Source organism: Maylandia zebra, linkage group LG9 (genome assembly GCF_041146795.1).
Source record: "Maylandia zebra isolate NMK-2024a linkage group LG9, Mzebra_GT3a, whole genome shotgun sequence".
NCBI lineage: Eukaryota > Metazoa > Chordata > Actinopteri > Cichliformes > Cichlidae > Maylandia > Maylandia zebra.
Window position 1 is genome coordinate 14471074 of NC_135175.1, and position 26982 is coordinate 14498055.

General features: G+C 45.9%; 20 non-coding genes across 20 annotated transcripts; all 20 read right to left on the minus strand.

Moving 5' to 3' along the window:
* Positions 1 to 3512: 3512 nt before the first annotated feature.
* On the minus strand, positions 3513 to 3594 carry trnas-aga (transfer RNA serine (anticodon AGA)). Its single transcript has one exon. It is a non-coding gene; the product is annotated as a tRNA-Ser (tRNA).
* A 576-nt stretch (positions 3595 to 4170) lies between these two features.
* trnag-ucc (transfer RNA glycine (anticodon UCC)) lies at positions 4171 to 4242 on the minus strand. The gene has a single exon. It is a non-coding gene; the product is annotated as a tRNA-Gly (tRNA).
* Positions 4243 to 5602: 1360 nt separating this feature from the next.
* trnas-aga (transfer RNA serine (anticodon AGA)) lies at positions 5603 to 5684 on the minus strand. Its single transcript has one exon. It is a non-coding gene; the product is annotated as a tRNA-Ser (tRNA).
* Positions 5685 to 6259: 575 nt separating this feature from the next.
* Positions 6260 to 6331, minus strand: trnag-ucc (transfer RNA glycine (anticodon UCC)). The gene has a single exon. It is a non-coding gene; the product is annotated as a tRNA-Gly (tRNA).
* A 1361-nt stretch (positions 6332 to 7692) lies between these two features.
* trnas-aga (transfer RNA serine (anticodon AGA)) lies at positions 7693 to 7774 on the minus strand. The gene has a single exon. It is a non-coding gene; the product is annotated as a tRNA-Ser (tRNA).
* Positions 7775 to 9782: 2008 nt separating this feature from the next.
* On the minus strand, positions 9783 to 9864 carry trnas-aga (transfer RNA serine (anticodon AGA)). The gene has a single exon. It is a non-coding gene; the product is annotated as a tRNA-Ser (tRNA).
* Positions 9865 to 10439: 575 nt separating this feature from the next.
* Positions 10440 to 10511, minus strand: trnag-ucc (transfer RNA glycine (anticodon UCC)). Its single transcript has one exon. It is a non-coding gene; the product is annotated as a tRNA-Gly (tRNA).
* A 1360-nt stretch (positions 10512 to 11871) lies between these two features.
* On the minus strand, positions 11872 to 11953 carry trnas-aga (transfer RNA serine (anticodon AGA)). Its single transcript has one exon. It is a non-coding gene; the product is annotated as a tRNA-Ser (tRNA).
* A 576-nt stretch (positions 11954 to 12529) lies between these two features.
* On the minus strand, positions 12530 to 12601 carry trnag-ucc (transfer RNA glycine (anticodon UCC)). The gene has a single exon. It is a non-coding gene; the product is annotated as a tRNA-Gly (tRNA).
* A 1360-nt stretch (positions 12602 to 13961) lies between these two features.
* On the minus strand, positions 13962 to 14043 carry trnas-aga (transfer RNA serine (anticodon AGA)). Its single transcript has one exon. It is a non-coding gene; the product is annotated as a tRNA-Ser (tRNA).
* Positions 14044 to 14618: 575 nt separating this feature from the next.
* trnag-ucc (transfer RNA glycine (anticodon UCC)) lies at positions 14619 to 14690 on the minus strand. Its single transcript has one exon. It is a non-coding gene; the product is annotated as a tRNA-Gly (tRNA).
* Positions 14691 to 16050: 1360 nt separating this feature from the next.
* On the minus strand, positions 16051 to 16132 carry trnas-aga (transfer RNA serine (anticodon AGA)). Its single transcript has one exon. It is a non-coding gene; the product is annotated as a tRNA-Ser (tRNA).
* A 575-nt stretch (positions 16133 to 16707) lies between these two features.
* trnag-ucc (transfer RNA glycine (anticodon UCC)) lies at positions 16708 to 16779 on the minus strand. Its single transcript has one exon. It is a non-coding gene; the product is annotated as a tRNA-Gly (tRNA).
* A 1361-nt stretch (positions 16780 to 18140) lies between these two features.
* trnas-aga (transfer RNA serine (anticodon AGA)) lies at positions 18141 to 18222 on the minus strand. The gene has a single exon. It is a non-coding gene; the product is annotated as a tRNA-Ser (tRNA).
* Positions 18223 to 20230: 2008 nt separating this feature from the next.
* trnas-aga (transfer RNA serine (anticodon AGA)) lies at positions 20231 to 20312 on the minus strand. The gene has a single exon. It is a non-coding gene; the product is annotated as a tRNA-Ser (tRNA).
* A 2008-nt stretch (positions 20313 to 22320) lies between these two features.
* trnas-aga (transfer RNA serine (anticodon AGA)) lies at positions 22321 to 22402 on the minus strand. Its single transcript has one exon. It is a non-coding gene; the product is annotated as a tRNA-Ser (tRNA).
* Positions 22403 to 22977: 575 nt separating this feature from the next.
* On the minus strand, positions 22978 to 23049 carry trnag-ucc (transfer RNA glycine (anticodon UCC)). Its single transcript has one exon. It is a non-coding gene; the product is annotated as a tRNA-Gly (tRNA).
* A 1360-nt stretch (positions 23050 to 24409) lies between these two features.
* trnas-aga (transfer RNA serine (anticodon AGA)) lies at positions 24410 to 24491 on the minus strand. The gene has a single exon. It is a non-coding gene; the product is annotated as a tRNA-Ser (tRNA).
* A 576-nt stretch (positions 24492 to 25067) lies between these two features.
* Positions 25068 to 25139, minus strand: trnag-ucc (transfer RNA glycine (anticodon UCC)). The gene has a single exon. It is a non-coding gene; the product is annotated as a tRNA-Gly (tRNA).
* A 1360-nt stretch (positions 25140 to 26499) lies between these two features.
* On the minus strand, positions 26500 to 26581 carry trnas-aga (transfer RNA serine (anticodon AGA)). The gene has a single exon. It is a non-coding gene; the product is annotated as a tRNA-Ser (tRNA).
* Between the last annotated feature and the right edge of the window lie 401 nt (positions 26582 to 26982).

The following is a 26982-nucleotide window of genomic DNA, read 5'->3' on the forward strand; positions in this document are numbered from 1 at the left end:
TTTGAAAATCATACAACCATACAACACCAAAGTGTTCCCAGGCCAGGTAAAAGAAATAATCACTCTGTCATGCCCTGAGCCTACCCCGGAGATGACTGAAACATCTCACAGAGGCTACGTTCACACCAATGTGTTTTTGTTTGAAAATGCATTGTTTTCTCTCTGTTTGGGCCTCCCGTTCACACTGAGATGGTGTTTTCGCTGATGGAAAATGCAGCATTTTGAAAATGCTCTGAAATACGCATACATTTCCAAACAGTGCTTTCGCGTCGCAGTGTGGACAGCGAAAACGGAGACTTTCTAAAACAATGACGCATGTTAGTCATATGATGCAGTCATGTGGCCAATTAAACTAAGATAGCAGAGGGCATTAAACAGCAGTTGCTTTGTTTGCTCGCAATTTTGACAGCCCTATTAAAGATTAATATCAGGTTGTACATGCTCCAGATAGCTTTTCTTCAAATTCTTTAAATCTCACTCGCTTTTGCAACTTTGTACTTTTCTGTTATTCGCAGCAACAACTCCACCTCATTGTTAATCTTGAAGATTTGAAAACAGCGTTGTCGTCTGAAAACGCTACATGTCCACACTAGCATTTTCAGTCACTTTCACAGAGTTGCGTGTCCAGGGAGCAAAATTAATTTTTCAAATCTGGGTGCATGATCTTATGAGTGTCCTGTGATTGAAATCAGGCATCAGAAGGCTGAGGACTTGGAAGCAGAGGGACCTCACATGCAGGCTCCCTTTCATTGTCTAAAACAGAGCTTCCCAAAGCGTGGGGCCCGCGGTATGAAAAGGGGGGAAATAAAAGAAAGAATGCTTGGACACCGCTAGCATAATGGACAGGTTTTTGACGGGACTCCCACACAAACGCAAAGCAGGAGATGAAGCATAGCTGAATATGTTTCCAAACCAACTTCATTCTAAGCCAAAGACTAGAAAATATGGTGAAGCATATCTTCCCTTTGGCTTCACCTGCACAAGTGCCAAGGTAGGTCTCCCCTGCAGAATTGGTTTTCCCTGCGTCAGGAGCAGCGCTGGGCTCTCCAAATCAGGGGCAAACAGTATCCCACAATCTTGATTTTTATTTCACAAACACTTGTCTTAATGACTAACTACTCCTGACATTTTGGAGATGTTACTTCTTTATTTAGTAAAGTTACAGCGGGATACAAATAACATCAGGCCGTTCTGCCACGATTTGTTCCAAACAGTACAAAACAGTATCCCACAGCTGTTTATGGTTTTGAACCCATTTTGCACTAAGAGGCATTTTTTGAAAAATGTTTTGATAGCAATGTCAAATATTATTACACAGGAAAAAACAACTACACGTAAAATAATTACACCGTGACGCATCTGCCTTTCTAAATGGAGGGACAGTAACTGTGTGTGTATATGTAAGCGTGTAAAAATTGCAGATAGTCAGATTAACAATTCATCTCATGTAAACAATAACGTGAGCACAGCGTGACGTGAAAAAAGGCACATAGCTTTGACGTTGCATGACGAACTCTGTATTCCTTGTCCACATGTAAACGCAAAAAAGGAGTTTTAAAAAATCTTAGTTTTCGGGAATTCGAAATGCTGTTTACGTGTGGACGAAACAGCTGCTTTTTCAAAAGTACCCGTGTAGGTGCGGACGTAGCATAAAAGAGTTAGTAGTTTATTAAGATGTGATTGTACGGGGACGTTGGGAGGTGCGCCTGAAGGGGCCTAGCAAAAAAAGTTTGGGAACCACTGGTCTAAAAAACAATGAAAGGGGGAACTTGATCATCCAAAGCAGAAAAGTCTTAATTTTATGAGTCTGTTTCTGTTAAGGAGGTCGATTCATTCCTTTTTCGTTTTCTACACTTTGCTTCCTACAACCTGCAATACAATACCCAGCTCGTTTTGAATCACTGGAGAAGAGAAGAATGCAGATTAAATTTTATGTAAGAAGGTATATGTATGAGGTGATAAAACATAAAACCCTTTCATATAACAGAACTATAATGATTTACAGAGAGAGCAGAGTTTTACTGGTTTTGTGTAAACCAGCATGATTAACTCATTCGCAAACAGCACTGCGAGTGGCAACTGCGATGGCCAGGAATCGAACCCGGGTCAACTGCTTGGAAGGAAGTTATGCTCGCCACTATACCACCATCGCTGTGAAAGACTACAACATCACTGATTCATTGTCCGGCTTATACAGATTTTCAGGACAATTAACAAGGTGGGCATTGTGATTACTCGCTTGTCAGGTTCTAAACTGGTCAAAAGGTAGATCACTAAAAAGACTAGTGCTTTCATGCAACTGCACATTTAATCTCATCAGCAAAGCTTCTTTGCTACTCAAGTGTGGCCTCTCACGCATTTAAACTCTTGCGTGACTTTTAGCACCTTGAGAGTCGCAATGGTCACGCGAGTTCTTCAGGTCACAGCAGACAAGGTGAGAATAGGTGTGAATCTGTCTTGGGACGAATCTGGGACGAGGACGTCTTTGGCTCCTCTTTCAAGTTATTGGACTTTGGCAAAAAGGTTTTACGCTTAATTCAAAAATGAGAGCAAGTGTCTGTGTCCCGAATACAAAGTGGGAGCTGGTTCCACAGAGAGGGGCCTGAAAAGTGATGGCTCTGCCTTCCATTGCACTTTAAAATCCCCTCGGAAGCCAGCAGTCTGAGAGCAAAGCACTCTGTTGGGATGATATGGCACTGTGAGATCTTGTAGACAAAATTGGTGGTGATTATTCAAGACCTTGTGTGTGAGGGCAAGTATTTGGATTTTTATTTGGGATTTAATTGGGAGCCAATGAAGAGAGAAGTCCATATGGGGGAAATCTACTCTGTCCTTCCAGTCCCTGACTGTGCTCTGGATGCAGCGTTTTGGAAAACAGTGTAAAGGCTTTTCAGGAAGCTTTTAGGACACTGTGAAAATACTGAATTTGAATAGTGGAGGCTAGAAGTAGTGAATGTATCCTTCCTCTCTATCATTAGATGGAGAGAGTGTACAAAGGCCGGCATAGTGGGTCTGTGGCCACTCTTGCTTGCGCTTTTGCGTGTCTGTCAGCCAGCTGTGGAGAAGAGCAAAGTTTTTACATGCAAAGAGCTGTAGTGAAAAGCAGTGTTCCAAACAATGAAATGTGTCCACTCCTTGTGCTTTTCATGCAGTAATGTTTGAAGCTATTTCTGCTGTTGTCCCATTCCCGGTGAAATCCGCTGTGCCTCCAATCCCGATCCCAGTCCTCTTGCAAAGCAATCAGCATTTGTCAGACGCATGAGTCATTGGCGGTACTCAGACTGGATCCTGGACGACTACACGGGGGAACGTGTGGGGTGGCTAAGAGACCAATTGAAGGATGCCATGTTTACTGAATATGTGCCTAATTTTGTCAGGACATAGCTGGGTCCATTGCTTCTGCGTGCTCTATTTTCACAAGCAAAGGCCTGGCTCTTTCTCCTGGCACCTTCTCAGGTGATCTCCATGCCTTCTTCTCAAATCAACGTCAGGACTGGCGCAAAAAAGCTGACTGTTGTCAACAGGATTCGAACCTGTGCGGGGAGACCCCAATGGATTTCTAGCCCATCGCCTTGACCGCTCGGCCACAACAACCACATTGGGCTGTGGAACTACATACTTGAAAGACATACTTCCTACAAAGTCCTACTCCACACATCTTTCAAGTAGGATGTGCACAACAACGGCCACCCTGGATTGTAAATGCGGTAGCTGCATGACTTTGGTGCGAAAGCTTGTGGTTTTGCAGTTCCGTGAGATTGGTGCAGCACAGCTGCGGTTGAAGCTAGCTGGCTGACATTAGCTTGCTTGTTTGCATGAACAGTAACACACACAGCTGATGATTTTGCCACCGCAAAGAGCTGATCAGTACATGGTTAGTAAAATGTTATCTTCATTCCAAACATTGAGCACAATATTTAAAGTGGGACTGGGTGTCTTTATGAAGAAGTAGCGTGTCCAATCACAGTTTCATGTAAGAAGGTAGAGGTATGAAGTGATGAGAACTCAAAGCCTGTGTGAACAGTGTCTTTCCACAGCAAACGGTAGCAGCGAGGCTGATGAAGAATGCACCTGGCCTGACATTGTAAGCATTTGCAAAAAGAGCGGAGAACGTTTTTAGTGTAAAACAGTACGCAGCCCACATGCTTGAACATCACTGCGAGTGGCAACTGCGATGGCCGGGAATCGAACCCGGGTCAACTGCTTGGAAGGTAGCTATGCTCGCCACTATACCACCATCGCTGTGAAAGACTACAACATCACTGATTCATTGTCCGGCTTATACAGATTTTCAGGACAATTAACAAGGTGGGCATTGTGATTACTCGCTTGTCAGGTTCTAAACTGGTCAAAAGGTAGATCACTAAAAAGACTAGTGCTTTCATGCAACTGCACATTTAATCTCATCAGCAAAGCTTCTTTGCTACTCAAGTGTGGCCTCTCACGCATTTAAACTCTTGCGTGATTTTTAGCACCTTGAGAGTCGCAATGGTCACGCGAGTTCTTCAGGTCACAGCAGACAAGGTGAGAATAGGTGTGAATCTGTCTTGGGACGAATCTGGGACGAGGACGTCTTTGGCTCTTCTTTCAAGTTATTGGACTTTGGCAAAAAGGTTTTACGCTTCATTCAAAAATGAGAGCAAGTGTCTGTGTCCCAAATACAAAGTGGGAGCTGGTTCCACAGAGAGGGGCCTGAAAAGTGATGGCTCTGCCTTCCATTGCACTTTAAAATCCCCTCGGAAGCCAGCAGTCTGAGAGCAAAGCACTCTGTTGGGATGATATGGCACTGTGAGATCTTGTATACAAAATTGGTGGTGATTATTCAAGACCTTGTGTGTGAGGGCAAGTATTTGGATTTTTATTTGGGATTTAATTGGGAGCCAATGAAGAGAGAAGTCCATATGGGGGAAATCTACTCTGTCCTTCCAGTCCCTGACTGTGCTCTGGATGCAGCGTTTTGGAAAACAGTGTAAAGGCTTTTCAGGAAGCTTTTAGGACACTGTGAAAATACTGAATTTGAATAGTGGAGGCTAGAAGTAGTGAATGTATCCTTCCTCTCTATCATTAGATGGAGAGAGTGTACAAAGGCCGGCATAGTGGGTCTGTGGCCACTCTTGCTTGCGCTTTTGCGTGTCTGTCAGCCAGCTGTGGAGAAGAGCAAAGTTTTTACATGCAAAGAGCTGTAGTGAAAAGCAGTGTTCCAAACAATGAAATGTGTCCACTCCTTGTGCTTTTCATGCAGTAATGTTTGAAGCTATTTCTGCTGTTGTCCCATTCCCGGTGAAATGCGCTGTGCCTCCAATCCCGATCCCAGTCCTCTTGCAAAGCAATGAGCATTTGTCAGACGCATGAGTCATTGGCGGTACTCAGACTGGATCCTGGACGACTACACGGGGGCACGTGTGGGGTGGCTAAGAGACCAATTGAAGGATGCCATGTTTACTGAATATGTGCCTAATTTTGTCAGGACATAGCTGGGTCCATTGCTTCTGCGTGCTCTATTTTCACAAGCAAAGGCCTGGCTCTTTCTCCTGGCACCTTCTCAGGTGATCTCCATGCCTTCTTCTCAAATCAACGTCTGGACTGGCGCAAAACAGCTGACCGTTGTCGACAGGATTCGAACCTGTGCGGGGAGACCCCAATGGATTTCTAGTCCATCGCCTTGACCGCTCGGCCACAACAACCACATTGGGCTGTGGAACTACATACTTGAAAGACATACGTCTTCCAAGTCCTACGCCACACATCTTTCAAGTATGATGTGCACAACAACGGCCACTCTGGATTGTAAATGCGGTAGCTGCATGACTTTGGTGCGAAAGCTTGTGGTTTTGCAGTTCCATGAGATTGGTGCAGCACAGCTGCGGTTGAAGCTAGCTGGCTGACATTAGCTTGCTTGTTTGCATGAACAGTAACACACACAGCTGATGATTTTGCCACCGCAAAGAGCTGATCAGTACATGGTTAGTAAAATGTTATCTTCATTCCAAACATTGAGCACAATATTTAAAGTGGGACTGGGTGTCTTTATGAAGAAGTAGCGTGTCCAATCACAGTTTCATGTAAGAAGGTAGAGGTATGAAGTGATGAGAACTCAAAGCCTGTGTGAACAGTGTCTTTCCACAGCAAACGGTAGCAGCGAGGCCGATGAAGAATGCACCTGGCCTGACATTGTAAGCATTTGCAAAAAGAGCGGAGAACGTTTTTAGTGTAAAATAGTACGCAGCCCACATGCTCGAACAGCACTGCGAGTGGCAACTGCGATGGCCGGGAATCGAACCCGGGTCAACTGCTTGGAAGGCAGCTATGCTCGCCACTACACCACCATCGCTGTGAAAGACTACAACATCACTGATTCATTGTCCGGCTTATACAGATTTTCAGGACAATTAACAAGGTGGGCATTGTGATTACTCGCTTGTCAGGTTCTAAACTGGTCAAAAGGTAGATCACTAAAAAGACTAGTGCTTTCATGCAACTGCACATTTAATCTCATCAGCAAAGCTTCTTTGCTACTCAAGTGTGGCCTCTCACGCATTTAAACTCTTGCGTGATTTTTAGCACCTTGAGAGTCGCAATGGTCACGCGAGTTCTTCAGGTCACAGCAGACAATGGTGAGAATAGGTGTGAATCTGTCTTGGGACGAATCTGGGACGAGGACGTCTTTGGCTCCTCTTTCAAGTTATTGGACTTTGGCAAAAAGGTTTTACGCTTAATTCAAAAATGAGAGCAAGTGTCTGTGTCCCAAATACAAAGTGGGAGCTGGTTCCACAGAGAGGGGCCTGAAAAGTGATGGCTCTGCCTTCCATTACACTTTAAAATCCCCTCGGAAGCCAGCAGTCTGAGAGCAAAGCACTCTGTTGGGATGATATGGCACTGTGAGATCTTGTAGACAAAATTGGTGGTGATTATTCAAGACCTTGTGTGTGAGGGCAAGTATTTGGATTTTTATTTGGGATTTAATTGGGAGCCAATGAAGAGAGAAGTCCATATGGGGGAAATCTACTCTGTCCTTCCAGTCCCTGACTGTGCTCTGGATGCAGCGTTTTGGAAAACAGTGTAAAGGCTTTTCAGGAAGCTTTTAGGACACTGTGAAAATACTGAATTTGAATAGTGGAGGCTAGAAGTAGTGAATGTATCCTTCCTCTCTATCATTAGATGGAGAGAGTGTACAAAGGCCGGCATAGTGGGTCTGTGGCCACTCTTGCTTGCGCTTTTGCGTGTCTGTCAGCCAGCTGTGGAGAAGAGCAAAGTTTTTACATGCAAAGAGCTGTAGTGAAAAGCAGTGTTCCAAACAATGAAATGTGTCCACTCCTTGTGCTTTTCATGCAGTAATGTTTGAAGCTATTTCTGCTGTTGTCCCATTCCCGGTGAAATGCGCTGTGCCTCCAATCCCGATCCCAGTCCTCTTGCAAAGCAATGAGCATTTGTCAGATGCATGAGTCATTGGCGGTACTCCGACTGGATCCTGGACGACTACACGGGGGCACGTGTGGGGTGGCTAAGAGACCAATTGAAGGATGCCATGTTTACTGAATATGTGCCTAATTTTGTCAGGACATAGCTGGGTCCATTGCTTCTGCGTGCTCTATTTTCACAAGCAAAGGCCTGGCTCTTTCTCCTGGCACCTTCTCAGGTGATCTCCATGCCTTCTTCTCAAATCAACGTCAGGACTGCCGCAAAAAAGCTCACCGTTGTCAACAGGATTCGAACCTGTGCGGGGAGACCCCAATGGATTTCTAGTCCATCGCCTTGACCGCTCGGCCACAACAACCACATTGGGCTGTGGAACTACATACTTGAAAGACATACGTCCTACAAAGTCCTACTCCACACATCTTTCAAGTAGGATGTGCACAACAACGGCCACGCTGGATTGTAAATGCGGTAGCTGCATGACTTTGGTACGAAAGCTTGTGGTTTTGCAGTTCCGTGAGATTGGTGCAGCACAGCTGCGGTTGAAGCTAGCTGGCTGACATTAGCTTGCTTGTTTGCATGAACAGTAACACACACAGCTGATGATTTTGCCACCGCAAAGAGCTGATCAGTACATGGTTAGTAAAATGTTATCTTCATTCCAAACATTGAGCACAATATTTAAAGTGGGACTGGGTGTCTTTATGAAGAAGTAGCGTGTCCAATCACAGTTTCATGTAAGAAGGTAGAGGTATGAAGTGATGAGAACTCAAAGCCTGTGTGAACAGTGTCTTTCCACAGCAAACGGTAGCAGCGAGGCCGATGAAGAATGCACCTGGCCTGACATTGTAAGCATTTGCAGAAAGAGCGGAGAACGTTTTTAGTGTAAAATAGTACGCAGCCCACATGCTCGAACAGCACTGCGAGTGGCAACTGCGATGGCCGGGAATCGAACACGGGTCAACTGCTTGGAAGGTAGCTATGCTCGCCACTATACCACCATCGCTGTGAAAGACTACAACATCACTGATTCATTGTCCGGCTTATACAGATTTTCAGGACAATTAACAAGGTGGGCATTGTGATTACTCGCTTGTCAGGTTCTAAACTGGTCAAAAGGTAGATCACTAAAAAGACTAGTGCTTTCATGCAACTGCACATTTAATCTCATCAGCAAAGCTTCTTTGCTACTCAAGTGTGGCCTCTCACGCATTTAAACTCTTGCGTGATTTTTAGCACCTTGAGAGTCGCAATGGTCACGCGAGTTCTTCAGGTCACAGCAGACAAGGTGAGAATAGGTGTGAATCTGTCTTGGGACGAATCTGGGACGAGGACGTCTTTGGCTCCTCTTTCAAGTTATTGGACTTTGGCAAAAAGGTTTTACGCTTAATTCAAAAATGAGAGCAAGTGTCTGTGTCCCGAATACAAAGTGGGAGCTGGTTCCACAGAGAGGGGCCTGAAAAGTGATGGCTCTGCCTTCCATTGCACTTTAAAATCCCCTCGGAAGCCAGCAGTCTGAGAGCAAAGCACTCTGTTGGGATGATATGGCACTGTGAGATCTTGTATACAAAATTGGTGGTGATTATTCAAGACCTTGTGTGTGAGGGCAAGTATTTGGATTTTTATTTGGGATTTAATTGGGAGCCAATGAAGAGAGAAGTCCATATGGGGGAAATCTACTCTGTCCTTCCAGTCCCTGACTGTGCTCTGGATGCAGCGTTTTGGAAAACAGTGTAAAGGCTTTTCAGGAAGCTTTTAGGACACTGTGAAAATACTGAATTTGAATAGTGGAGGCTAGAAGTAGTGAATGTATCCTTCCTCTCTATCATTAGATGGAGAGAGTGTACAAAGGCCGGCATAGTGGGTCTGTGGCCACTCTTGCTTGCGCTTTTGCGTGTCTGTCAGCCAGCTGTGGAGAAGAGCAAAGTTTTTACATGCAAAGAGCTGTAGTGAAAAGCAGTGTTCCAAACAATGAAATGTGTCCACTCCTTGTGCTTTTCATGCAGTAATGTTTGAAGCTATTTCTGCTGTTGTCCCATTCCCGGTGAAATGCGCTGTGCCTCCAATCCCGATCCCAGTCCTCTTGCAAAGCAATGAGCATTTGTCAGACGCATGAGTCATTGGCGGTACTCAGACTGGATCCTGGACGACTACACGGGGGCACGTGTGGGGTGGCTAAGAGACCAATTGAAGGATGCCATGTTTACTGAATATGTGCCTAATTTTGTCAGGACATAGCTGGGTCCATTGCTTCTGCGTGCTCTATTTTCACAAGCAAAGGCCTGGCTCTTTCTCCTGGCACCTTCTCAGGTGATCTCCATGCCTTCTTCTCAAATCAACGTCTGGACTGGCGCAAAACAGCTGACCGTTGTCGACAGGATTCGAACCTGTGCGGGGAGACCCCAATGGATTTCTAGCCCATCGCCTTGACCGCTCGGCCACAACAACCACATTGGGCTGTGGAACTACATACTTGAAAGACATACGTCTTCCAAGTCCTACGCCACACATCTTTCAAGTAGGATGTGCACAACAACGGCCACTCTGGATTGTAAATGCGGTAGCTGCATGACTTTGGTGCGAAAGCTTGTGGTTTTGCAGTTCCGTGAGATTGGTGCAGCACAGCTGCGGTTGAAGCTAGCTGGCTGACATTAGCTTGCTTGTTTGCATGAACAGTAACACACACAGCTGATGATTTTGCCACCGCAAAGAGCTGATCAGTACATGGTTAGTAAAATGTTATCTTCATTCCAAACATTGAGCACAATATTTAAAGTGGGACTGGGTGTCTTTATGAAGAAGTAGCGTGTCCAATCACAGTTTCATGTAAGAAGGTAGAGGTATGAAGTGATGAGAACTCAAAGCCTGTGTGAACAGTGTCTTTCCACAGCAAACGGTAGCAGCGAGGCCGATGAAGAATGCACCTGGCCTGACATTGTAAGCATTTGCAAAAAGAGCGGAGAACGTTTTTAGTGTAAAATAGTACGCAGCCCACATGCTCGAACAGCACTGCGAGTGGCAACTGCGATGGCCGGGAATCGAACCCGGGTCAACTGCTTGGAAGGCAGCTATGCTCGCCACTACACCACCATCGCTGTGAAAGACTACAACATCACTGATTCATTGTCCGGCTTATACAGATTTTCAGGACAATTAACAAGGTGAGCATTGTGATTACTCGCTTGTCAGGTTCTAAACTGGTCAAAAGGTAGATCACTAAAAAGACTAGTGCTTTCATGCAACTGCACATTTAATCTCATCAGCAAAGCTTCTTTGCTACTCAAGTGTGGCCTCTCACGCATTTAAACTCTTGCGTGATTTTTAGCACCTTGAGAGTCGCAATGGTCACGCGAGTTCTTCAGGTCACAGCAGACAAGGTGAGAATAGGTGTGAATCTGTCTTGGGACGAATCTGGGACGAGGACGTCTTTGGCTCCTCTTTCAAGTTATTGGACTTTGGCAAAAAGGTTTTACGCTTAATTCAAAAATGAGAGCAAGTGTCTGTGTCCCAAATACAAAGTGGGAGCTGGTTCCACAGAGAGGGGCCTGAAAAGTGATGGCTCTGCCTTCCATTGCACTTTAAAATCCCCTCGGAAGCCAGCAGTCTGAGAGCAAAGCACTCTGTTGGGATGATATGGCACTGTGAGATCTTGTAGACAAAATTGGTGGTGATTATTCAAGACCTTGTGTGTGAGGGCAAGTATTTGGATTTTTATTTGGGATTTAATTGGGAGCCAATGAAGAGAGAAGTCCATATGGGGGGAATCTACTCTGTCCTTCCAGTCCCTGACTGTGCTCTGGATGCAGCGTTTTGGAAAACAGTGTAAAGGCTTTTCAGGAAGCTTTTAGGACACTGTGAAAATACTGAATTTGAATAGTGGAGGCTAGAAGTAGTGAATGTATCCTTCCTCTCTATCATTAGATGGAGAGAGTGTACAAAGGCCGGCATAGTGGGTCTGTGGCCACTCTTGCTTGCGCTTTTGCGTGTCTGTCAGCCAGCTGTGGAGAAGAGCAAAGTTTTTACATGCAAAGAGCTGTAGTGAAAAGCAGTGTTCCAAACAATGAAATGTGTCCACTCCTTGTGCTTTTCATGCAGTAATGTTTGAAGCTATTTCTGCTGTTGTCCCATTCCCGGTGAAATCCGCTGTGCCTCCAATCCCTATCCCAGTCCTCTTGCAAAGCAATCAGCATTTGTCAGACGCATGAGTCATTGGCGGTACTCAGACTGGATCCTGGACGACTACACGGGGGAACGTGTGGGGTGGCTAAGAGACCAATTGAAGGATGCCATGTTTACTGAATATGTGCCTAATTTTGTCAGGACATAGCTGGGTCCATTGCTTCTGCGTGCTCTATTTTCACAAGCAAAGGCCTGGCTCTTTCTCCTGGCACCTTCTCAGGTGATCTCCATGCCTTCTTCTCAAATCAACGTCAGGACTGCCGCAAAAAACCTGACCGTTGTCAACAGGATTCGAACCTGTGCGGGGAGACCCCAATGGATTTCTAGTCCATCGCCTTGACCGCTCGGCCACAACAACCACATTGGGCTGTGGAACTACATACTTGAAAGACATACGTCCTACAAAGTCCTACTCCACACATCTTTCAAGTAGGATGTGCACAACAACGGCCACGCTGGATTGTAAATGCGGTAGCTGCATGACTTTGGTGCGAAAGCTTGTGGTTTTGCAGTTCCGTGAGATTGGTGCAGCACAGCTGCGGTTGAAGCTAGCTGGCTGACATTAGCTTGCTTGTTTGCATGAACAGTAACACACACAGCTGATGATTTTGCCACCGCAAAGAGCTGATCAGTACATGGTTAGTAAAATGTTATCTTCATTCCAAACATTGAGCACAATATTTAAAGTGGGACTGGGTGTCTTTATGAAGAAGTAGCGTGTCCAATCACAGTTTCATGTAAGAAGGTAGAGGTATGAAGTGATGAGAACTCAAAGCCTGTGTGAACAGTGTCTTTCCACAGCAAACGGTAGCAGCGAGGCCGATGAAGAATGCACCTGGCCTGACATTGTAAGCATTTGCAGAAAGAGCGGAGAACGTTTTTAGTGTAAAATAGTACGCAGCCCACATGCTCGAACAGCACTGCGAGTGGCAACTGCGATGGCCGGGAATCGAACCCGGGTCAACTGCTTGGAAGGTAGCTATGCTCGCCACTATACCACCATCGCTGTGAAAGACTGCAACATCACTGATTCATTGTCCGGCTTATACAGATTTTCAGGACAATTAACAAGGTGGGCATTGTGATTACTCGCTTGTCAGGTTCTAAACTGGTCAAAAGGTAGATCACTAAAAAGACTAGTGCTTTCATGCAACTGCACATTTAATCTCATCAGCAAAGCTTCTTTGCTACTCAAGTGTGGCCTCTCACGCATTTAAACTCTTGCGTGATTTTTAGCACCTTGAGAGTCGCAATGGTCACGCGAGTTCTTCAGGTCACAGCAGACAAGGTGAGAATAGGTGTGAATCTGTCTTGGGACGAATCTGGGACGAGGACGTCTTTGGCTCCTCTTTCAAGTTATTGGACTTTGGCAAAAAGGTTTTACGCTTAATTCAAAAATGAGAGCAAGTGTCTGTGTCCCGAATACAAAGTGGGAGCTGGTTCCACAGAGAGGGGCCTGAAAAGTGATGGCTCTGCCTTCCATTGCACTTTAAAATCCCCTCGGAAGCCAGCAGTCTGAGAGCAAAGCACTCTGTTGGGATGATATGGCACTGTGAGATCTTGTATACAAAATTGGTGGTGATTATTCAAGACCTTGTGTGTGAGGGCAAGTATTTGGATTTTTATTTGGGATTTAATTGGGAGCCAATGAAGAGAGAAGTCCATATGGGGGAAATCTACTCTGTCCTTCCAGTCCCTGACTGTGCTCTGGATGCAGCGTTTTGGAAAACAGTGTAAAGGCTTTTCAGGAAGCTTTTAGGACACTGTGAAAATACTGAATTTGAATAGTGGAGGCTAGAAGTAGTGAATGTATCCTTCCTCTCTATCATTAGATGGAGAGAGTGTACAAAGGCCGGCATAGTGGGTCTGTGGCCACTCTTGCTTGCGCTTTTGCGTCTCTGTCAGCCAGCTGTGGAGAAGAGCAAAGTTTTTACATGCAAAGAGCTGTAGTGAAAAGCAGTGTTCGAAACAATGAAGTGTGTCCACTCCTTGTGCTTTTCATGCAGTAATGTTTGAAGCTATTTCTGCTGTTGTCCCATTCCCGGTGAAATCCGCTGTGCCTCCAATCCCGATCCCAGTCCTCTTGCAAAGCAATGAGCATTTGTCAGACGCATGAGTCATTGGCGGTACTCAGACTGGATCCTGGACGACTACACGGGGGCACGTGTGGGGTGGCTAAGAGAGCAATTGAAGGATGCCATGTTTACTGAATATGTGCCTAATTTTGTCAGGACATAGCTGGGTCCATTGCTTCTGCGTGCTCTATTTTCACAAGCAAAGGCCTGGCTCTTTCTCCTGGCACCTTCTCAGGTGATCTCCATGCCTTCTTCTCAAATCAACGTCTGGACTGGCGCAAAACAGCTGACCGTTGTCGACAGGATTCGAACCTGTGCGGGGAGACCCCAATGGATTTCTAGCCCATCGCCTTGACCGCTCGGCCACAACAACCACATTGGGCTGTGGAACTACATACTTGAAAGACATACGTCTTCCAAGTCCTACGCCACACATCTTTCAAGTAGGATGTGCACAACAACGGCCACTCTGGATTGTAAATGCGGTAGCTGCATGACTTTGGTGCGAAAGCTTGTGGTTTTGCAGTTCCGTGAGATTGGTGCAGCACAGCTGCGGTTGAAGCTAGCTGGCTGACATTAGCTTGCTTGTTTGCATGAACAGTAACACACACAGCTGATGATTTTGCCACCGCAAAGAGCTGATCAGTACATGGTTAGTAAAATGTTATCTTCATTCCAAACATTGAGCACAATATTTAAAGTGGGACTGGGTGTCTTTATGAAGAAGTAGCGTGTCCAATCACAGTTTCATGTAAGAAGGTAGAGGTATGAAGTGATGAGAACTCAAAGCCTGTGTGAACAGTGTCTTTCCACAGCAAACGGTAGCAGCGAGGCTGATGAAGAATGCACCTGGCCTGACATTGTAAGCATTTGCAAAAAGAGCGGAGAACGTTTTTAGTGTAAAACAGTACGCAGCCCACATGCTTGAACATCACTGCGAGTGGCAACTGCGATGGCCGGGAATCGAACCCGGGTCAACTGCTTGGAAGGTAGCTATGCTCGCCACTATACCACCATCGCTGTGAAAGACTACAACATCACTGATTCATTGTCCGGCTTATACAGATTTTCAGGACAATTAACAAGGTGGGCATTGTGATTACTCGCTTGTCAGGTTCTAAACTGGTCAAAAGGTAGATCACTAAAAAGACTAGTGCTTTCATGCAACTGCACATTTAATCTCATCAGCAAAGCTTCTTTGCTACTCAAGTGTGGCCTCTCACGCATTTAAACTCTTGCGTGATTTTTAGCACCTTGAGAGTCGCAATGGTCACGCGAGTTCTTCAGGTCACAGCAGACAAGGTGAGAATAGGTGTGAATCTGTCTTGGGACGAATCTGGGACGAGGACGTCTTTGGCTCTTCTTTCAAGTTATTGGACTTTGGCAAAAAGGTTTTACGCTTCATTCAAAAATGAGAGCAAGTGTCTGTGTCCCAAATACAAAGTGGGAGCTGGTTCCACAGAGAGGGGCCTGAAAAGTGATGGCTCTGCCTTCCATTGCACTTTAAAATCCCCTCGGAAGCCAGCAGTCTGAGAGCAAAGCACTCTGTTGGGATGATATGGCACTGTGAGATCTTGTATACAAAATTGGTGGTGATTATTCAAGACCTTGTGTGTGAGGGCAAGTATTTGGATTTTTATTTGGGATTTAATTGGGAGCCAATGAAGAGAGAAGTCCATATGGGGGAAATCTACTCTGTCCTTCCAGTCCCTGACTGTGCTCTGGATGCAGCGTTTTGGAAAACAGTGTAAAGGCTTTTCAGGAAGCTTTTAGGACACTGTGAAAATACTGAATTTGAATAGTGGAGGCTAGAAGTAGTGAATGTATCCTTCCTCTCTATCATTAGATGGAGAGAGTGTACAAAGGCCGGCATAGTGGGTCTGTGGCCACTCTTGCTTGCGCTTTTGCGTGTCTGTCAGCCAGCTGTGGAGAAGAGCAAAGTTTTTACATGCAAAGAGCTGTAGTGAAAAGCAGTGTTCCAAACAATGAAATGTGTCCACTCCTTGTGCTTTTCATGCAGTAATGTTTGAAGCTATTTCTGCTGTTGTCCCATTCCCGGTGAAATGCGCTGTGCCTCCAATCCCGATCCCAGTCCTCTTGCAAAGCAATGAGCATTTGTCAGACGCATGAGTCATTGGCGGTACTCAGACTGGATCCTGGACGACTACACGGGGGCACGTGTGGGGTGGCTAAGAGACCAATTGAAGGATGCCATGTTTACTGAATATGTGCCTAATTTTGTCAGGACATAGCTGGGTCCATTGCTTCTGCGTGCTCTATTTTCACAAGCAAAGGCCTGGCTCTTTCTCCTGGCACCTTCTCAGGTGATCTCCATGCCTTCTTCTCAAATCAACGTCTGGACTGGCGCAAAACAGCTGACCGTTGTCAACAGGATTCGAACCTGTGCGGGGAGACCCCAATGGATTTCTAGTCCATCGCCTTGACCGCTCGGCCACAACAACCACATTGGGCTGTGGAACTACATACTTGAAAGACATACGTCTTCCAAGTCCTACGCCACACATCTTTCAAGTATGATGTGCACAACAACGGCCACTCTGGATTGTAAATGCGGTAGCTGCATGACTTTGGTGCGAAAGCTTGTGGTTTTGCAGTTCCGTGAGATTGGTGCAGCACAGCTGCGGTTGAAGCTAGCTGGCTGACATTAGCTTGCTTGTTTGCATGAACAGTAACACACACAGCTGATGATTTTGCCACCGCAAAGAGCTGATCAGTACATGGTTAGTAAAATGTTATCTTCATTCCAAACATTGAGCACAATATTTAAAGTGGGACTGGGTGTCTTTATGAAGAAGTAGCGTGTCCAATCACAGTTTCATGTAAGAAGGTAGAGGTATGAAGTGATGAGAACTCAAAGCCTGTGTGAACAGTGTCTTTCCACAGCAAACGGTAGCAGCGAGGCCGATGAAGAATGCACCTGGCCTGACATTGTAAGCATTTGCAAAAAGAGCGGAGAACGTTTTTAGTGTAAAATAGTACGCAGCCCACATGCTCGAACAGCACTGCGAGTGGCAACTGCGATGGCCGGGAATCGAACCCGGGTCAACTGCTTGGAAGGCAGCTATGCTCGCCACTACACCACCATCGCTGTGAAAGACTACAACATCACTGATTCATTGTCCGGCTTATACAGATTTTCAGGACAATTAACAAGGTGGGCATTGTGATTACTCGCTTGTCAGGTTCTAAACTGGTCAAAAGGTAGATCACTAAAAAGACTAGTGCTTTCATGCAACTGCACATTTAATCTCATCAGCAAAGCTTCTTTGCTACTCAAGTGTGGCCTCTCACGCATTTAAACTCTTGCGTGATTTTTAGCACCTTGAGAGTCGCAATGGTCACGCGAGTTCTTCAGGTCACAGCAGACAATGGTGAGAATAGGTGTGAATCTGTCTTGGGACGAATCTGGGACGAGGACGTCTTTGGCTCCTCTTTCAAGTTATTGGACTTTGGCAAAAAGGTTTTACGCTTAATTCAAAAATGAGAGCAAGTGTCTGTGTCCCAAATACAAAGTGGGAGCTGGTTCCACAGAGAGGGGCCTGAAAAGTGATGGCTCTGCCTTCCATTACACTTTAAAATCCCCTCGGAAGCCAGCAGTCTGAGAGCAAAGCACTCTGTTGGGATGATATGGCACTGTGAGATCTTGTAGACAAAATTGGTGGTGATTATTCAAGACCTTGTGTGTGAGGGCAAGTATTTGGATTTTTATTTGGGATTTAATTGGGAGCCAATGAAGAGAGAAGTCCATATGGGGGAAATCTACTCTGTCCTTCCAGTCCCTGACTGTGCTCTGGATGCAGCGTTTTGGAAAACAGTGTAAAGGCTTTTCAGGAAGCTTTTAGGACACTGTGAAAATACTGAATTTGAATAGTGGAGGCTAGAAGTAGTGAATGTATCCTTCCTCTCTATCATTAGATGGAGAGAGTGTACAAAGGCCGGCATAGTGGGTCTGTGGCCACTCTTGCTTGCGCTTTTGCGTGTCTGTCAGCCAGCTGTGGAGAAGAGCAAAGTTTTTACATGCAAAGAGCTGTAGTGAAAAGCAGTGTTCCAAACAATGAAATGTGTCCACTCCTTGTGCTTTTCATGCAGTAATGTTTGAAGCTATTTCTGCTGTTGTCCCATTCCCGGTGAAATGCGCTGTGCCTCCAATCCCGATCCCAGTCCTCTTGCAAAGCAATGAGCATTTGTCAGATGCATGAGTCATTGGCGGTACTCCGACTGGATCCTGGACGACTACACGGGGGCACGTGTGGGGTGGCTAAGAGAGCAATTGAAGGATGCCATGTTTACTGAATATGTGCCTAATTTTGTCAGGACATAGCTGGGTCCATTGCTTCTGCGTGCTCTATTTTCACAAGCAAAGGCCTGGCTCTTTCTCCTGGCACCTTCTCAGGTGATCTCCATGCCTTCTTCTCAAATCAACGTCAGGACTGCCGCAAAAAAGCTCACCGTTGTCAACAGGATTCGAACCTGTGCGGGGAGACCCCAATGGATTTCTAGTCCATCGCCTTGACCGCTCGGCCACAACAACCACATTGGGCTGTGGAACTACATACTTGAAAGACATACGTCCTACAAAGTCCTACTCCACACATCTTTCAAGTAGGATGTGCACAACAACGGCCACGCTGGATTGTAAATGCGGTAGCTGCATGACTTTGGTACGAAAGCTTGTGGTTTTGCAGTTCCGTGAGATTGGTGCAGCACAGCTGCGGTTGAAGCTAGCTGGCTGACATTAGCTTGCTTGTTTGCATGAACAGTAACACACACAGCTGATGATTTTGCCACCGCAAAGAGCTGATCAGTACATGGTTAGTAAAATGTTATCTTCATTCCAAACATTGAGCACAATATTTAAAGTGGGACTGGGTGTCTTTATGAAGAAGTAGCGTGTCCAATCACAGTTTCATGTAAGAAGGTAGAGGTATGAAGTGATGAGAACTCAAAGCCTGTGTGAACAGTGTCTTTCCACAGCAAACGGTAGCAGCGAGGCCGATGAAGAATGCACCTGGCCTGACATTGTAAGCATTTGCAGAAAGAGCGGAGAACGTTTTTAGTGTAAAATAGTACGCAGCCCACATGCTCGAACAGCACTGCGAGTGGCAACTGCGATGGCCGGGAATCGAACACGGGTCAACTGCTTGGAAGGTAGCTATGCTCGCCACTATACCACCATCGCTGTGAAAGACTACAACATCACTGATTCATTGTCCGGCTTATACAGATTTTCAGGACAATTAACAAGGTGGGCATTGTGATTACTCGCTTGTCAGGTTCTAAACTGGTCAAAAGGTAGATCACTAAAAAGACTAGTGCTTTCATGCAACTGCACATTTAATCTCATCAGCAAAGCTTCTTTGCTACTCAAGTGTGGCCTCTCACGCATTTAAACTCTTGCGTGATTTTTAGCACCTTGAGAGTCGCAATGGTCACGCGAGTTCTTCAGGTCACAGCAGACAAGGTGAGAATAGGTGTGAATCTGTCTTGGGACGAATCTGGGACGAGGACGTCTTTGGCTCCTCTTTCAAGTTATTGGACTTTGGCAAAAAGGTTTTACGCTTAATTCAAAAATGAGAGCAAGTGTCTGTGTCCCAAATACAAAGTGGGAGCTGGTTCCACAGAGAGGGGCCTGAAAAGTGATGGCTCTGCCTTCCATTACACTTTAAAATCCCCTCGGAAGCCAGCAGTCTGAGAGCAAAGCACTCTGTTGGGATGATATGGCACTGTGAGATCTTGTAGACAAAATTGGTGGTGATTATTCAAGACCTTGTGTGTGAGGGCAAGTATTTGGATTTTTATTTGGGATTTAATTGGGAGCCAATGAAGAGAGAAGTCCATATGGGGGAAATCTACTCTGTCCTTCCAGTCCCTGACTGTGCTCTGGATGCAGCGTTTTGGAAAACAGTGTAAAGGCTTTTCAGGAAGCTTTTAGGACACTGTGAAAATACTGAATTTGAATAGTGGAGGCTAGAAGTAGTGAATGTATCCTTCCTCTCTATCATTAGATGGAGAGAGTGTACAAAGGCCGGCATAGTGGGTCTGTGGCCACTCTTGCTTGCGCTTTTGCGTGTCTGTCAGCCAGCTGTGGAGAAGAGCAAAGTTTTTACATGCAAAGAGCTGTAGTGAAAAGCAGTGTTCCAAACAATGAAATGTGTCCACTCCTTGTGCTTTTCATGCAGTAATGTTTGAAGCTATTTCTGCTGTTGTCCCATTCCCGGTGAAATGCGCTGTGCCTCCAATCCCGATCCCAGTCCTCTTGCAAAGCAATGAGCATTTGTCAGATGCATGAGTCATTGGCGGTACTCCGACTGGATCCTGGACGACTACACGGGGGCACGTGTGGGGTGGCTAAGAGACCAATTGAAGGATGCCATGTTTACTGAATATGTGCCTAATTTTGTCAGGACATAGCTGGGTCCATTGCTTCTGCGTGCTCTATTTTCACAAGCAAAGGCCTGGCTCTTTCTCCTGGCACCTTCTCAGGTGATCTCCATGCCTTCTTCTCAAATCAACGTCAGGACTGCCGCAAAAAAGCTCACCGTTGTCAACAGGATTCGAACCTGTGCGGGGAGACCCCAATGGATTTCTAGTCCATCGCCTTGACCGCTCGGCCACAACAACCACATTGGGCTGTGGAACTACATACTTGAAAGACATACGTCCTACAAAGTCCTACTCCACACATCTTTCAAGTAGGATGTGCACAACAACGGCCACGCTGGATTGTAAATGCGGTAGCTGCATGACTTTGGTACGAAAGCTTGTGGTTTTGCAGTTCCGTGAGATTGGTGCAGCACAGCTGCGGTTGAAGCTAGCTGGCTGACATTAGCTTGCTTGTTTGCATGAACAGTAACACACACAGCTGATGATTTTGCCACCGCAAAGAGCTGATCAGTACATGGTTAGTAAAATGTTATCTTCATTCCAAACATTGAGCACAATATTTAAAGTGGGACTGGGTGTCTTTATGAAGAAGTAGCGTGTCCAATCACAGTTTCATGTAAGAAGGTAGAGGTATGAAGTGATGAGAACTCAAAGCCTGTGTGAACAGTGTCTTTCCACAGCAAACGGTAGCAGCGAGGCCGATGAAGAATGCACCTGGCCTGACATTGTAAGCATTTGCAGAAAGAGCGGAGAACGTTTTTAGTGTAAAATAGTACGCAGCCCACATGCTCGAACAGCACTGCGAGTGGCAACTGCGATGGCCGGGAATCGAACACGGGTCAACTGCTTGGAAGGTAGCTATGCTCGCCACTATACCACCATCGCTGTGAAAGACTACAACATCACTGATTCATTGTCCGGCTTATACAGATTTTCAGGACAATTAACAAGGTGGGCATTGTGATTACTCGCTTGTCAGGTTCTAAACTGGTCAAAAGGTAGATCACTAAAAAGACTAGTGCTTTCATGCAACTGCACATTTAATCTCATCAGCAAAGCTTCTTTGCTACTCAAGTGTGGCCTCTCACGCATTTAAACTCTTGCGTGATTTTTAGCACCTTGAGAGTCGCAATGGTCACGCGAGTTCTTCAGGTCACAGCAGACAAGGTGAGAATAGGTGTGAATCTGTCTTGGGACGAATCTGGGACGAGGACGTCTTTGGCTCCTCTTTCAAGTTATTGGACTTTGGCAAAAAGGTTTTACGCTTAATTCAAAAATGAGAGCAAGTGTCTGTGTCCCGAATACAAAGTGGGAGCTGGTTCCACAGAGAGGGGCCTGAAAAGTGATGGCTCTGCCTTCCATTGCACTTTAAAATCCCCTCGGAAGCCAGCAGTCTGAGAGCAAAGCACTCTGTTGGGATGATATGGCACTGTGAGATCTTGTATACAAAATTGGTGGTGATTATTCAAGACCTTGTGTGTGAGGGCAAGTATTTGGATTTTTATTTGGGATTTAATTGGGAGCCAATGAAGAGAGAAGTCCATATGGGGGAAATCTACTCTGTCCTTCCAGTCCCTGACTGTGCTCTGGATGCAGCGTTTTGGAAAACAGTGTAAAGGCTTTTCAGGAAGCTTTTAGGACACTGTGAAAATACTGAATTTGAATAGTGGAGGCTAGAAGTAGTGAATGTATCCTTCCTCTCTATCATTAGATGGAGAGAGTGTACAAAGGCCGGCATAGTGGGTCTGTGGCCACTCTTGCTTGCGCTTTTGCGTGTCTGTCAGCCAGCTGTGGAGAAGAGCAAAGTTTTTACATGCAAAGAGCTGTAGTGAAAAGCAGTGTTCCAAACAATGAAATGTGTCCACTCCTTGTGCTTTTCATGCAGTAATGTTTGAAGCTATTTCTGCTGTTGTCCCATTCCCGGTGAAATGCGCTGTGCCTCCAATCCCGATCCCAGTCCTCTTGCAAAGCAATGAGCATTTGTCAGATGCATGAGTCATTGGCGGTACTCAGACTGGATCCTGGACGACTACACGGGGGCACGTGTGGGGTGGCTAAGAGACCAATTGAAGGATGCCATGTTTACTGAATATGTGCCTAATTTTGTCAGGACATAGCTGGGTCCATTGCTTCTGCGTGCTCTATTTTCACAAGCAAAGGCCTGGCTCTTTCTCCTGGCACCTTCTCAGGTGATCTCCATGCCTTCTTCTCAAATCAACGTCTGGACTGGCGCAAAACAGCTGACCGTTGTCGACAGGATTCGAACCTGTGCGGGGAGACCCCAATGGATTTCTAGCCCATCGCCTTGACCGCTCGGCCACAACAACCACATTGGGCTGTGGAACTACATACTTGAAAGACATACGTCTTCCAAGTCCTACGCCACACATCTTTCAAGTAGGATGTGCACAACAACGGCCACTCTGGATTGTAAATGCGGTAGCTGCATGACTTTGGTGCGAAAGCTTGTGGTTTTGCAGTTCCGTGAGATTGGTGCAGCACAGCTGCGGTTGAAGCTAGCTGGCTGACATTAGCTTGCTTGTTTGCATGAACAGTAACACACACAGCTGATGATTTTGCCACCGCAAAGAGCTGATCAGTACATGGTTAGTAAAATGTTATCTTCATTCCAAACATTGAGCACAATATTTAAAGTGGGACTGGGTGTCTTTATGAAGAAGTAGCGTGTCCAATCACAGTTTCATGTAAGAAGGTAGAGGTATGAAGTGATGAGAACTCAAAGCCTGTGTGAACAGTGTCTTTCCACAGCAAACGGTAGCAGCGAGGCCGATGAAGAATGCACCTGGCCTGACATTGTAAGCATTTGCAAAAAGAGCGGAGAACGTTTTTAGTGTAAAATAGTACGCAGCCCACATGCTCGAACAGCACTGCGAGTGGCAACTGCGATGGCCGGGAATCGAACCCGGGTCAACTGCTTGGAAGGCAGCTATGCTCGCCACTACACCACCATCGCTGTGAAAGACTACAACATCACTGATTCATTGTCCGGCTTATACAGATTTTCAGGACAATTAACAAGGTGAGCATTGTGATTACTCGCTTGTCAGGTTCTAAACTGGTCAAAAGGTAGATCACTAAAAAGACTAGTGCTTTCATGCAACTGCACATTTAATCTCATCAGCAAAGCTTCTTTGCTACTCAAGTGTGGCCTCTCACGCATTTAAACTCTTGCGTGATTTTTAGCACCTTGAGAGTCGCAATGGTCACGCGAGTTCTTCAGGTCACAGCAGACAAGGTGAGAATAGGTGTGAATCTGTCTTGGGACGAATCTGGGACGAGGACGTCTTTGGCTCCTCTTTCAAGTTATTGGACTTTGGCAAAAAGGTTTTACGCTTAATTCAAAAATGAGAGCAAGTGTCTGTGTCCCAAATACAAAGTGGGAGCTGGTTCCACAGAGAGGGGCCTGAAAAGTGATGGCTCTGCCTTCCATTGCACTTTAAAATCCCCTCGGAAGCCAGCAGTCTGAGAGCAAAGCACTCTGTTGGGATGATATGGCACTGTGAGATCTTGTAGACAAAATTGGTGGTGATTATTCAAGACCTTGTGTGTGAGGGCAAGTATTTGGATTTTTATTTGGGATTTAATTGGGAGCCAATGAAGAGAGAAGTCCATATGGGGGGAATCTACTCTGTCCTTCCAGTCCCTGACTGTGCTCTGGATGCAGCGTTTTGGAAAACAGTGTAAAGGCTTTTCAGGAAGCTTTTAGGACACTGTGAAAATACTGAATTTGAATAGTGGAGGCTAGAAGTAGTGAATGTATCCTTCCTCTCTATCATTAGATGGAGAGAGTGTACAAAGGCCGGCATAGTGGGTCTGTGGCCACTCTTGCTTGCGCTTTTGCGTGTCTGTCAGCCAGCTGTGGAGAAGAGCAAAGTTTTTACATGCAAAGAGCTGTAGTGAAAAGCAGTGTTCCAAACAATGAAATGTGTCCACTCCTTGTGCTTTTCATGCAGTAATGTTTGAAGCTATTTCTGCTGTTGTCCCATTCCCGGTGAAATCCGCTGTGCCTCCAATCCCGATCCCAGTCCTCTTGCAAAGCAATCAGCATTTGTCAGACGCATGAGTCATTGGCGGTACTCAGACTGGATCCTGGACGACTACACGGGGGAACGTGTGGGGTGGCTAAGAGACCAATTGAAGGATGCCATGTTTACTGAATATGTGCCTAATTTTGTCAGGACATAGCTGGGTCCATTGCTTCTGCGTGCTCTATTTTCACAAGCAAAGGCCTGGCTCTTTCTCCTGGCACCTTCTCAGGTGATCTCCATGCCTTCTTCTCAAATCAACGTCAGGACTGCCGCAAAAAAGCTGACCGTTGTCAACAGGATTCGAACCTGTGCGGGGAGACCCCAATGGATTTCTAGTCCATCGCCTTGACCGCTCGGCCACAACAACCACATTGGGCTGTGGAACTACATACTTGAAAGACATACGTCCTACAAAGTCCTACTCCACACATCTTTCAAGTAGGATGTGCACAACAACGGCCACGCTGGATTGTAAATGCGGTAGCTGCATGACTTTGGTGCGAAAGCTTGTGGTTTTGCAGTTCCGTGAGATTGGTGCAGCACAGCTGCGGTTGAAGCTAGCTGGCTGACATTAGCTTGCTTGTTTGCATGAACAGTAACACACACAGCTGATGATTTTGCCACCGCAAAGAGCTGATCAGTACATGGTTAGTAAAATGTTATCTTCATTCCAAACATTGAGCACAATATTTAAAGTGGGACTGGGTGTCTTTATGAAGAAGTAGCGTGTCCAATCACAGTTTCATGTAAGAAGGTAGAGGTATGAAGTGATGAGAACTGAAAGCCTGTGTGAACAGTGTCTTTCCACAGCAAACGGTAGCAGCGAGGCCGATGAAGAATGCACCTGGCCTGACATTGTAAGCATTTGCAGAAAGAGCGGAGAACGTTTTTAGTGTAAAATAGTACGCAGCCCACATGCTCGAACAGCACTGCGAGTGGCAACTGCGATGGCCGGGAATCGAACCCGGGTCAACTGCTTGGAAGGTAGCTATGCTCGCCACTATACCACCATCGCTGTGAAAGACTGCAACATCACTGATTCATTGTCCGGCTTATACAGATTTTCAGGACAATTAACAAGGTGGGCATTGTGATTACTCGCTTGTCAGGTTCTAAACTGGTCAAAAGGTAGATCACTAAAAAGACTAGTGCTTTCATGCAACTGCACATTTAATCTCATCAGCAAAGCTTCTTTGCTACTCAAGTGTGGCCTCTCACGCATTTAAACTCTTGCGTGATTTTTAGCACCTTGAGAGTCGCAATGGTCACGCGAGTTCTTCAGGTCACAGCAGACAAGGTGAGAATAGGTGTGAATCTGTCTTGGGACGAATCTGGGACGAGGACGTCTTTGGCTCCTCTTTCAAGTTATTGGACTTTGGCAAAAAGGTTTTACGCTTAATTCAAAAATGAGAGCAAGTGTCTGTGTCCCGAATACAAAGTGGGAGCTGGTTCCACAGAGAGGGGCCTGAAAAGTGATGGCTCTGCCTTCCATTGCACTTTAAAATCCCCTCGGAAGCCAGCAGTCTGAGAGCAAAGCACTCTGTTGGGATGATATGGCACTGTGAGATCTTGTATACAAAATTGGTGGTGATTATTCAAGACCTTGTGTGTGAGGGCAAGTATTTGGATTTTTATTTGGGATTTAATTGGGAGCCAATGAAGAGAGAAGTCCATATGGGGGAAATCTACTCTGTCCTTCCAGTCCCTGACTGTGCTCTGGATGCAGCGTTTTGGAAAACAGTGTAAAGGCTTTTCAGGAAGCTTTTAGGACACTGTGAAAATACTGAATTTGAATAGTGGAGGCTAGAAGTAGTGAATGTATCCTTCCTCTCTATCATTAGATGGAGAGAGTGTACAAAGGCCGGCATAGTGGGTCTGTGGCCACTCTTGCTTGCGCTTTTGCGTCTCTGTCAGCCAGCTGTGGAGAAGAGCAAAGTTTTTACATGCAAAGAGCTGTAGTGAAAAGCAGTGTTCGAAACAATGAAGTGTGTCCACTCCTTGTGCTTTTCATGCAGTAATGTTTGAAGCTATTTCTGCTGTTGTCCCATTCCCGGTGAAATCCGCTGTGCCTCCAATCCCGATCCCAGTCCTCTTGCAAAGCAATGAGCATTTGTCAGACGCATGAGTCATTGGCGGTACTCAGACTGGATCCTGGACGACTACACGGGGGCACGTGTGGGGTGGCTAAGAGAGCAATTGAAGGATGCCATGTTTACTGAATATGTGCCTAATTTTGTCAGGACATAGCTGGGTCCATTGCTTCTGCGTGCTCTATTTTCACAAGCAAAGGCCTGGCTCTTTCTCCTGGCACCTTCTCAGGTGATCTCCATGCCTTCTTCTCAAATCAACGTCTGGACTGGCGCAAAACAGCTGACCGTTGTCGACAGGATTCGAACCTGTGCGGGGAGACCCCAATGGATTTCTAGCCCATCGCCTTGACCGCTCGGCCACAACAACCACATTGGGCTGTGGAACTACATACTTGAAAGACATACGTCTTCCAAGTCCTACGCCACACATCTTTCAAGTAGGATGTGCACAACAACGGCCACTCTGGATTGTAAATGCGGTAGCTGCATGACTTTGGTGCGAAAGCTTGTGGTTTTGCAGTTCCGTGAGATTGGTGCAGCACAGCTGCGGTTGAAGCTAGCTGGCTGACATTAGCTTGCTTGTTTGCATGAACAGTAACACACACAGCTGATGATTTTGCCACCGCAAAGAGCTGATCAGTACATGGTTAGTAAAATGTTATCTTCATTCCAAACATTGAGCACAATATTTAAAGTGGGACTGGGTGTCTTTATGAAGAAGTAGCGTGTCCAATCACAGTTTCATGTAAGAAGGTAGAGGTATGAAGT